Genomic DNA, 12,929 nt, shown 5'->3' with positions numbered 1-12,929 from the left:
GGTTAGAGCTCTTGAATCATGAATTATCTTGGTTTCATTTATATACCAGAAAATCCTGGAAATATTATCAGGGGTGTGTAAACTTTTTTATATACACTTTACATGAAACATCATCACGCTCCAGCTTTTACGTTGCATGAAGTCAGAGTAGATAGTGAAAAATTTCAGTTCAAAATGTTCAAAGGCTTTTACTATAATGAAGCTCTGGACTCTGTCATATGGTTATTGTGTACAATGGAATATTCAATACATTCCCAAACAGGCTCTTTACAATGAGATGGTAGCACTGTAATGTTAAATGGTATCACGCCATGATTATTCACTTTTACTCACCTATATAATATTCTGTGTGTTTGCATATTTTCATTGGATCACTAGAATTACATTTGTATTTAGATGGAGATCATTCATGGGAATGAAGTGGACATATTAAAAGAGCTTCAAAAACTGCTGGAGACCCTTAACTTCCCACGCCCTCTGCACAAACAAAGCAACAAACGTGAGAGAATTTACTCTCTGGAGTCCACAGTAATCTGTGTGTGTTATTCAGATCCTGATCCAAAAAGGTACTACGGGGCATCTCTTTCCTGCAGAACAGGAAATTCAAAGAAAATTCTGATCGACACGTCTTGCCTTAAAACATGGCACGAGCTTGTATCCCATGCCGCCATGTCATCTTATCCAAAAGGTCCTGGTGATGGTATTAAATTTCCTTCATCAGTGAAATGTCAGGCATACATCAGAGACTTGAATGCTTACAAAGAAAGAGGTCCATGCTCCAAGTGTCACCAGCTGTTTAATCTAAAGTCCACAGACACACATCCAGGGAGTCATCCCTATGGGAACTGTGCTGAGACTGAATGCTTGAGAAAGCTACTTTTTGAAAATCCAGGCATATAAGAGGAAACAGAGATGGAAAATCACACAGAGGAAAACTTAAAGGATCTCAGACGTTTAACAACAGCACGCTTGAAAAAGGAGCTTGAGAAGACTTTCGTCATCAACATTAAAAAGACTGAGGAGAACATTCCCTTCTACAGCCCAATGCAACGACCTCTGGATGACACACACGGACTTAACGTGACTACTCTTTTACTCACACGCTTCAGAGAGATAACACCGGAACAGGTACAGTATAACCGGAAACACATGCAACAAGGTGCACCATGAGAAATGTAGTTAAATAAACAGCGTTAACAACATACACATCATTTCCTCCCCTCTTACTCTTTGAGGTATAACACAAAGATAACAATTTAACTGTACCACTCAAATTATAAAATTTAGTTCCTCAAAGTGAACATTAAGGCTTTTATGTTGAATCCTGTTGTACAATAACAATACTATATCCTGGGAATGAGGGTAGACTAACTCAGACCCTAGCTTACCCTTAGTGGATTATTTTACTTTGTTTTCACATTATTATTAGTCACTCTGCATACTGTTTTGTTCCTATGTAATATTTACCACTTTTTGCACTTTGATATAATATAAATGATCCTATAAATTATCCTTATTACTTTTTTCAATTGCTAATTGCAGAAAGTGCTGATGGACAGAACATTTTTCGCTTAGGAGGCATGAAGTGGTCGAAGTTTTGCCTATCATTGGTGAATTTAAGAACAGATGTCCAGCCCTCTTTAATGAGCGAGAGGTAAGTCTCTGTAACGTCAGCTATAATTATTTAGATGGTTGTTGTCATTTTGAATTTTGAAGGATTATTCACGTTTATTTGTGGTAATGTTGTATGTGATCCGTAAGTGTTGGTGAAGACACACTGTTATTAGTATATTATAACACTGTAAGGGCTTTCGCAAATGTAACACTAACTATAGCGATTTGTTGTTTTAAAACTGTATTAGGTGTCTGTGGAATTCAGTAGGATTACAGTGATCCCTATTATGTCCAAATTCATGAGTCAGCTTGGTCATTTCTCAACTCAGCTCATCAGTGTTTTCAGAAAGAAAGGAGGAGCAGCAGGACAGAAGATCAACAATATCCTGTCAGTTATAGAACATAACTGATCCATAACTGACAGGATGTTGTTGATCTTCTGTCCTCTGATCTTTTTTCCTCGGTGAAATGCATCTAAAGCCTGGCATATATCTGAGTTCAAATGTGAAACCCTCTATAAGCCACTTTAGTCAAAAGAAGATTAATTTAGAGAGTATTGCATCTGAACTCTTAAAAAAAATTGTAAACTGTTTTAATATCAAGGCTTGTGTATAGCTTTAGCATATTTTTCAGCAGCATCAGAGTTGGGATTTATGAATGAGACAAAATAAAAACAAATTGCAATTGTGAATAAGCAAACTGCTAATAATGGCTTTTTTGTCACACATTTAAGGATGTCCCCATTGAAAAAAGACGTGAATGCATCCTAAAAGGCCTCGTTGTTTATGTGAATGTGAAAGACCCCTCAAACCTTGTGAAGGAGTACATGGTAATTTCAGCCTGTTATACATCTCTAATACCAATTACCCTTTCACCTGGATTTTATGTAATTACATATTTTTGTATTTGAATTTTTTAGGATGTTGAACATGATGAAGCCCAAACCTCGATGCACAACACCACCCTAGGAATAAGCAATGCTTTTATTTTTTGTATTTTACACTGTGCTTTTAATAATAAGAAAACGGAAAGCAGTTTTAAAGATACAGATTTTGAACAAAATTTTTGTTGGACATTTGTAAAAGGTATGTTCTTGAATGCATTAAGTGCATTCACAGTGTATTTGTTTTACTTTAAATAGTAAGAGAAAACAGTGAGACAATGTTTACTGAGTTTTGAACAAGATTTTTCACATATTATTCTTGTTGAAAATGTTTAGAATTAAACCCTACAGTATGTTTAAGTTGCAATAGGAGAAAACAATGAGACAGTGTTCACAGTGTACAGATGTACAAATCTGTTAAAACGTGTAAAATTTAAAAATGCACTGACTAAATAAAGTAATGTAAAGCAAAAAACTTATTTTGGTTAAATGTAAAAATATATATAATTCAGTTGAACTTAATTGTGTTAATATTTTAAAATAAAAACAAGATTGTTAATCTGATTCAACTAAACAAGATTGCTGAAAAAGATAAAATAGAAAGTTTACTGAAAAAGATAATGTTACTTAAAATCAACAGCACACAGTTACGTGGAACCTGTTGACATAAAGTTAATTAAATCCAACATATTTTTAGTGCAACTCTGAATAAGGCCCAATATGCAAATGTAAAAAAATCTTTTCAGACTATTGTTAATATAATTGCAATATATTTCTTTCTTAGATGCTTCACAGCATTTTCTTCCTTGGTCACATTCATAAGCTCAGATTGACTCCTGAAATGTTCTTCAATACTCCTGAAAAACTTAGAGGCAAAGGAAATGTTTCCTCAGCCATTTGACATGTACAAAAGTCATCAGCTGGACTGATAAGCATTGAACTGTGATAAATAAGAGGTACTATAAGACTTGTCGAGGACTGAGTAATTGTTGGGTGAACGTTGCACATACATACACACTGACACATTCTGATGTGATATTTTGTTATGTATGCCAGTGTTTTTGTTCTTTGTGTTTCCTTTTAAACGACTTTGTGTATCCTTTTAACTCGCTATAAATTCATGTTCCACGTAGCAAATATGACCTCCGTGAAGTTGGCACCCCATAAAAAGAAATAATCACCAAAACTATGCCATTCGTTTGTGCTACGTTTGTGCTGATTTGTGCCGCAAAAACGAACGTTTGTGCTGGTTTGGTGTTTGAGATATTAAACATTATTGTTTTGACCGTGTGACGTCACTTTCCACCCCACATCGCCCAAATCGCTCAAAACCGGCTTAGTTCGTTTGTGCTCGATTTGTGCCGGTTTGTGCCGTTAAAACAAACACTGTATCTGTTTTCCTTCCTGAGATATAACCAAAATATTTTCGGGAACTGTGACGTCACTCTCCACCCCAGTTTGTCTAAATCACACAAAACTGGTGTCATTCGTTTGTGCTCGATTTGTGCCGTTGAAATAAACGTCAAGTATATTTCCCCTTCTTAGAAATAACAAAAACAATTTGGAGCTGTGACGTCACTCTCCACCCCGTGCCGTCCAAATCTCTCCAAACCGGTGGCGTTCGTTTGTGCTCGATTTGTGCCGGTTCGCGCCGCTAAAATAAACATTGAATCTTAATTTCTAATCTAATTTGCTTCCTTAAAAATAGCAAACAGAATAAAATAGCGGGTCTAAGGTGAGTAGATATCAGTAGCGTACACCAGAGACATCCATTTATGTGTCAGAATACACGGGACACAGTTCAAATAAACTGTTTAAAAGTTACAATGGTTAAGTGGCTTAATTTTTTAAAGAGACAAGTATAATTAAACAAGCAAGGCTCTATTAATAGCCAACACATACTTTATAAGGAGCTCCTGCATGCATTTGCAGTGTATAAAAAATTATGAGATTAATTAGAAAAATTAGAACACAGAAATATGAAACGATAGAAAAAAAATTTACTTATACTTTTCCCCAAAAAAATTCCCAACAGAAGGCCGCAATGTACTGTTTTTTTGAGTCCTGAGTCATTTATTAAATCTATTCAAAACAGATCATTCGTTCATTCGGAACGAAAGAAACCGTTTTTATGAATGGGTCATTGAATCACAAATAGAACTGGGTTGTCGTCCAAATCGCCTTAACCCGGTGCTATTTGTTTGTGCTGTATAACACCATATATAACTTATTTATTCCCTTCATAAGGAAATTATAAAATGTCTGGAGGAGACGTGACCTCACGCAAGCCATTCTATATACCTATTGTTTAAATACGGTCACGCTTTTTTTGTGCTTTCTGTACTAATTTTTGTGCTTTCTGTACTAATATTGTAAGAGGACTGATGGATTTTGTCCAATAAAAATGCGGAAAAATATAATTGTGTATTGTCTTAAGTTTTCTGAATGCTTTTAACAGTCATTGGTCATTTAACATGTTTCTGGCCCCTTAAAAACATTTATTTACCTTAAGCGCTGCATAGTGGGAAAACAAAACAAAGGAAAGTTAGACTAAGAAAGAAAGAAAGAAACGTGGATAATGATTCATCTTCTACCACTTATCCGAACTACCTCAGGTCACGGGGAGCATGTGCCTGCCTCAGGCGTCATCGGGCATCAAGGCAGGATACACCCTGGACAGCGTGCCAACCCATCGCAGGGCACACACACACACACACATTCACTCACGCAAGCACACACTATGGACAATTTTTCCAGAGATGCCAATCAACCTACCATGCATGTCTTTGGACCGGGGGAGGAAACCAGAGTACCCGGAGGAAACCCCCGAGGCACGGGGAGAACATGCAAACTCCACACACACAAGGCGGAGGTGGGAATCGAACCCGGACCGTAACGTAACAGTCCCAAACAAGTATTTTTCCCATTATATTTAAGAAGGACTCGGAGATACCAGGTTAGTTTTAACGGCACAAATCGAGCACAAACGAACACCACCGGTTTGGAGAGATTTGGACTGCACGGGGTGGAGAGTGACGTCACAGCTCCAAATTGTTTTTGTTATTTCTAAGAAGGGGAAATATACTTGACGTTCATTTCAACGGCACAAACCGGCACAAATCGAGCACAAACGAATGACACCAGTTTTGTGTGATTTAGACGAACTGGGGTGGAGAGTGACGTCACAGTTCCCGAAAATATTTTGGTTATATCTCAGGAAGGAAAACAGATATGGTGTTTGTTTTAACGGCACAAACCGGCACAAATCGAGCACAAACGAACTAAGCCGGTTTTGAGCGATTTGGGCGATGTGGGGTGGAAAGTGACGTCACACGGTCAAAAAAATAATGTTTAATATCTCAAACACCAAACCAGCACAAACGTTCGTTTTTGCGGCACAAATCAGCACAAACGTAGCACAAACGAATGGCATAGTTTTGGTGATTATTTCTTTTTATGGGGTGCCAACTTCACGGAGGTGCAAATATGTGCCTACTGGGGAGGAAATTTTGCACCACATATTAATAGTTAACAGCTTTTTAATTTTAGAATCTCTGTAATCATATAGTTTTTTTGTTTGTTTCAGAGTTTTTTGTTTACTTGCCCTAAACTGTAGCGTTATGACACCTAAGGACCAGTGAGGTGGGGATAAGCTAATAAACGGGGAATTCTATGAGGAAGTCTTCACCACCGGGTTGACCCCCGAGGCCTATTGCCTTCGGTTCCTCCCTGGGCTCCTCACTGGACTGTGTGTCCTAGTCTATCCCTGCAGGTGATGGAACTACCGTACAGTGTGAGACATGAGTCTAAGTTCTTTATCCTTCACATAGTACTGCAGCATCAATGACTAACAATACTTGGTATGGTCCGTGCCACCTAGGTTCTAAGAGAATTCATGGAATCTGAGGAAATGAAAGAAGCACCCAACCGTTTCAATGAATCTTTGGATCTCCAAATCATGGAATCTCTACGGCAAATCAAGCAAAATCAATTGAATGTGAGTTTCAGTCAAGAAAAAGGAAAAAGAAAATACTCCAATTTCTTTCATCTGTGGATACAATTCAGACACAATAAAACAGTGACTGGAGGGAACGTCTAAGAAAAATCTTTTGCAAGCGAAATGACTGAACACTGTGACCAAACTATGCTGATAATAATGGGAATTATTAAACAAAATTGACAAAATGTTTTTCATAAATAACTAAATTGAAGAAGAAGTCATGACACCAAGAGCACAACGAAGACTCATCAATGAGGTAAAGAAACAACCCTGAATGACAGCCAAAGATTTGAAGGCATCATTGGAACTTTCTAACATCTCTGTTCATGAGTCTACAATACGTAAAACACTGAACAAGCAGGGTATGCCATGGCAGGACACCACGAAGGAAGCCACTGCTTATTAAAAAGTACATTGCTGCATGCCTGAAGTTTGCAAAAGAGCACATTGACACTCCACAGCTGTATTGGCAACATTTTGTGGACTGATAAAACTAAGATTGAACTATTTGGGAAAAAACACACAGTGCTACATCTGACATAGAAAGGGAATGGCATATCATCATGAAAACATCATAACTGTAAAGTATGGTGGAGGAAACATCATGATTTGGGCCTGCTGTGCTGCATCAGGGCCTGGCCAGCTTGCAATCATTGAGGGGAAGATGAATTCCCAAGTATAACAGACAATTCTTCAGGATAATGTGAGAATGTCTGTAGGTCAGCTGAAACTGTGTAGAAGGTGGGTGATGCAACAGGACAACGACCCAAATCAAGTCCATAACAGAATGGCTTCAAGAAAACAAAATCCGCCTTTTGGAGTGGCCAAGTCAAAGCCCAGACCTCAACCCAATAGAGATGATATGGATGGACTTGAAGAGGGCCATACACGAGACAACCAAAGAATACGACAGAGCTAAAGCAGTTCTGCCATAAAGATCCAAACAAGTGCCATGTGTCAAAACAAAACTTAGAAAAATGAATAAATGAATTTCACTTCAGTTGTGAAATTTAAAATACGAAAAGGCATAACGTACTACAAAATGGATGCAGAAATATAGTTACAATAGTTTTAATAGTATTAATTAATTAAGTATTTAATTAGGTTATTCATTACATAATTCATCAATTAATTAATTAGTAGTATTAATTAATTAGGTATTTAATTAATTAACCAACTAACATTCATTGTTACAACAAAAGAGACACACAAAGAAATAAAAATTCCTTGACTTTAGTGACTTTTGTATTGACTTTAGTGACTTTTTTTTTAGTTGTGGCAGTCGGAGAGCTATCTGTTATCTACATTATCTACATTATGTAGATCTGTTATCTACATAATTGTATTAAGATAAGATAAGATAAGATAAGATATACCTATTATTGAATTATTGTATACATTGTATTATTGTTTAGTGAACCATGGACCCTGGAACACCCAGAAAGTCGGTAAATATATTTTATTTCTCCCTTTCTCTAAAATATTCATTGAATGAGTTAAAGCTAATAAAATTATTGCTCTTATATCTAATATAAAGCTACTAATTTAAAATAGTTTTTTTTTTTAATTTAAGAATTCACAAAACAGAAGAAAGGGGTAAGATTTTGTTGTTTCTTTTGTAAATTATTTATTGTATAAATACGTTACTGCTAACCAAATGTGAAATGAATCACTGTGCTGTCATGTTGCCAAGTCTTTAAAAGAAACCTTCAGTGTGTCATTTGTAGTGTATATTTGAAGGATTGACAAAAAAGTTCATCTTTGAAAAGGTTTTAGGATTGTTTAATAAAGCATGTTATCGGTCTAAATTTAAAAAAAAAAAAATGCACCTAACATTAGGTTTTAACTGTATATTTGACTTGTTATATTTTTTTCAGAAAACAGGGAAAATTACTTGAGATATACAGAAAACAATAAGTAAAGCCTATTATCATGCGCTCGCACATTAATCTGCAAAACAATGGAAATGACAGAAGAAAATTACAGACGCCATGTTTACATGGATGATGTAGGTGGAAAATAAACCCTAAAACAATTTGAAGTAATTTAGTGTTTAACAAAACTAACCTGATACAACAGGGTATATTGTTTGTTAGTACCAAATAAATCTTGAAGTAAATAATATGTAATATTTGGTTGCATATCTCTTGATTGCCAAATTGTTTATTTCTTCTTGTGTTATGTTTTTCCTGGCATTAACTCTTTCAGGTGTAGTTTGTTTTGGGGGTTTCTCCTTTCTCCTCTTCAGGAGGTGAAATGTATTTGTGTACACAGAGTTTGCCTAAAACACAAACATGTATAAGTTACTCAGAAATGTGTGTTGCAATTCCCACTGTCTTTGTTTGATGTAGCTAAAATATGGCACGCTGTCATTTTACATATAAATAGAGCATCTTTTCAGAATATTGTTAATATAATTGCAATATATTTCTTTGTCTTAGATGCTTCACAGCGTTTTCTTCCTTGGTCACATTCATAAGCTCAGATTGGCTACTGAAATATTCTTCAATACTCCTGGAAAACTTACAGAGGCAAAGGAAATGTTTCCTCGGCCATTTGAGATGTACAAAAGTCATCTGCCAACTCGCACTCCCTTTTCCATTCTACTAGACATGGAGAGTTAAAATTACAAAAATGATCCAAACAAGTGCCATGTGTCAAAACAAAACTTAGGATAATGAATAAAAACTCAGGAATATCTTTGAGGTTGCCATGTTGCAACATGAATCTAAACTGCAGATGTTCACTTCAGTTGTGAGTAAACTGACCAACGGCTTAATTCAAATAAAAAGAAATCACAATCATGATGATGTTAAAACAAATCACAAAATAATACTGTGTGGATTACTAAAATAATCAGTAAGATAATTTCACCTTTACAAAATGACCTTAAAGAAAACTGTTATAATTACAGTGTTTGGTATTAGGAAAATGGAGGCGAAGGTGGATGCAAGTGCAGAGTTTTATTTATAGTGAGAAAAAAACCCCATGAATGCTAAGAACAAGGCTATGAGTGTATAAAGAAAACCACAAATACCACAAGGACCACTATGGCAGGCAAAACAACAAAACATTTAGACAAGTAAATGCTTTAAAAAGGAGCTTAAATAGGTGATGAAATAACATGAAACAGTTAAGAACAGAAGAAGGAGTTCAAAAAGGTGTGAGAGGCTGACATCTAGTGGTCAAGTGGGGAAATGTCTAAGCAGTGTCCTCAGCAGAGAGCAGAACAATATCCAAGTTAAGGCAGGGTGGCACCCCATCCCCAAGGAATCTGAGAAATAGGGGTTTGACCTTGTGCTTGGCCATTAGTCATGTTGTGAACAAATTAAACAAACGTACATGTCCTTTGTGGATGAAATGAATGAGTGTACTGCGGATCAGACTTGAGAAACAGCATGTGAATCAATCTCGTTCTGCAATCAGCAGAAAGAGGATACAGAGCAACGTTATAGGGACTGTGTACATCCTTTTTAACAAACAGAACATAACTACACGTTTAACAATCCCAGATTTATGAATGTGTAAATATCTGAACAAACAATTAAACTGTTAATTATGCAAGAAAATATTGTGCTTTGGTCATCTGAACCACTTATTTAGACTTATTTTATTTATTCTATGAGTAGATTAGGCACACATTTTAATAAAGCCATATCAGTTGTTGTAAATATGTTAGCTGAGTTAAGACATAACACAAAAGACTTTTATATATTCTATTTATTTTATTTATATAATATGAAGACATGGTCACTGAACGAATCTCTTGTAACAATCAAAATTTCCATTACTAATGGCCAAAAGATCCAAAAAATCCCCAAGCCTGTCAGTCTGGTTCTACTATAGCTGCTTATTTTAGTCAGCACTGAAAAAAATCTGCTACACCATTTGTTTGTCCATTACCAAAGTAAAGCTGCTTTAAAGTATTAGTTACTCTGTGTACACACTAATGCAACCAGGATATTGTACATTTTTTTATCCTAAATTTGTTTTTCAATTGAATTATATTAGTTGTTATATCACATTAAGTAAGGTTAAAGCTCTTGAATCATGAATTATCTTGGTTTCATTATAGTAAAAGAAGCACTGGGTTATTGTGTACAATGGAATATTCAATACATTCCCAAACAGGCTCTTTACAATGAGATGGTAGCACTGAAATGTTAAATGGTATCACACCATGATTTTTCACTTTTATTCACCTATAGAATATTCTATGTGTTTGCATATTTTCATTGGATTACTTTGTTGTTGCTTCCATTTGTATTTAGATGGAGATCATTCATGGGAATGAAGTGGACATATTAAAAGAGCTTCAAAAACTGCTGGAGACCCTTAACTTCCCACGCCCTCTGCACAAACAAAGCAACAAACGTGAGAGAATTTACTCTCTGGAGTCCACAGTAATCTGTGTGTGTTATTCAGATCCTGATCCAAAAAGGTACTACGGGGCATCTCTTTCCTGCAGAACAGGAAATTCAAAGAAAATTCTGATCGACACGTCTTGCCTTAAAACATGGCACAAGCTTGTATCCCATGCCGCCATGTCATCTTATCCAAAAGGTCCTGGTGATGGTATTAAATTTCCTTCATCAGTGAAATGTCAGGCATACATCAGAGACTTGAATGCTTACAAAGAAAGAGGTCCATGCTCCAAGTGTCACCAGCTGTTTAATCTAAAGTCCACAGCCACACATCCAGGGAGTCATCCCTATGGGAACTGTGCTGAGACTGAATGCTTGAGAAAGCTACTTTTTGAAAATCCAGGCATATAAGAGGAAACAGAGATGGAAAATCACACAGAGGAAAACTTAAAGGATCTCAGACGTTTAACAACAGCACGCTTGAAAAAGGAGCTTGAGAAGACTTTCGTCATCAACATTAAAAAGACTGAGGAGAACATACCCTTCTACAGCCCAATGCAACGACCTCTGGATGACACACACAGACTTAACGTGACCGCTCTTTTACTCACACGTGTCAGAGAGATAACACCAGAACATGTATACCCGGAAACACATGTAACAAGTGCATTATGGGAAATGTAGTTAAGTAAACAGCGTTAACAACATACACAACATTTCCTCCCCTCTTACTCTTTGAGGTATAACACAAAGATTACAAATTAACTGTAACACTTAAAATATAAAATTTAGTTTCTCAAAGTGAACATTAAGGCTTTTATGTTGAATCCTGTTGTACAATAACAATACTATATCCTGGGAATGAGGGTAGACTAACTCAGACCCTAGCTTACCCTTAGTGGATTATTTTACTTTGTTTTCACATTATTATTAGTCACTCTGCATACTGTTTTGTTCCTATGTAATACTTACCACTTTTTGCACTTTGATATAATATAAATGATCCTATAAATTATCCTTATTACTTTTTTCAATTGCTACTTGCAGAAAGTGCTGATGGACAGCACTTATGATGGACAGCATAAATATAATTATTTAGATGGTTGTTATTTTGAATTTTGAAGGATTATTCACGTTTATTTGTGGTAATGTTGTATGTGATCTGTAAGTGTTGGTGAAGACACACTGTTATTAGTATATTATAACACTGTAAGGGCTTTCGCAAATGTAACACTAACTATAGCGATTTGTTGTTTTAAAACTGTATTAGGTGTCTGTGGAATTCAGTAGGATTACAGTGATCCCTATTATGTCCAAATTCATGAGTCAGCTTGGTCATTTCTCAACTCAGCTCATCAGTGTTTTCAGAAAGAAAGGAGGAGCAGCAGGACAGAAGATCAACAATATCCTGTCAGTTATAGAACATAACTGATCCATAACTGACAGGATGTTGTTGATCATCTGTCCTCTGATCTTTTTTCCTCGGTGAAATGCATCTAAAGCCTGGCATATATCTGAGTTCAAATGTGAAACCCTCTATAAGCCACTTTAGTCAAAAGAAGATTAATTTAGAGAGTATTGCATCTGAACTCTTAAAAAAAATTGTAAACTGTTTTAATATCAAGGCTTGTGTATAGCTTTAGCATATTTTTCAGCAGCATCAGAGTTGGGATTTATGAATGAGACAAAATAAAAACAAATTGCAATTGTGAATAAGCAAACTGCTAATAATGGCTTTTTTGTCACACATTTAAGGATGTCCCCATTGAAAAAAGACGTGAATGCATCCTAAAAGCCCTCGTTGTTTATGTGAATGCGAAAGACCCCTCAAACCTTGTGAAGGAGTACATGGTAATTTCAGCCTGTTATACATCTCTAATACCAATTACCCTTTCACCTGGATTTTATGTAATTACATATTTTTGTATTTGAATTTTTTAGGATGTTGAACATGATGAAGCCCAAACCTCGATGCACAACACCACCCTAGGAATAAGCAATGCTTTTATTTTTTGTATTTTACACTGTGCTTTTAATAATAAGAAAACGGAAAGCAGTTTTAAAGATA

General features: G+C 35.9%; 1 long non-coding RNA gene across 1 annotated transcript; it reads left to right on the top strand.

The window, feature by feature from the left end:
* The first annotated feature begins 497 nt into the window (after positions 1–497).
* Positions 498–12,690, top strand: LOC132842210 (uncharacterized). Its single transcript, XR_009648000.1, has 3 exons — positions 498–1,128; positions 1,543–1,654; positions 12,617–12,690. It is a non-coding gene; the product is annotated as an uncharacterized LOC132842210 (long non-coding RNA).
* The last annotated feature ends 239 nt before the right edge of the window (positions 12,691–12,929 follow it).

Source organism: Tachysurus vachellii, chromosome 3 (assembly GCF_030014155.1).
Source record: "Tachysurus vachellii isolate PV-2020 chromosome 3, HZAU_Pvac_v1, whole genome shotgun sequence".
Lineage (NCBI taxonomy): Eukaryota > Metazoa > Chordata > Actinopteri > Siluriformes > Bagridae > Tachysurus > Tachysurus vachellii.
Note: the sequence above shows the minus strand (reverse complement) of the source record. Positions and strands in the feature narration are given on the sequence as shown.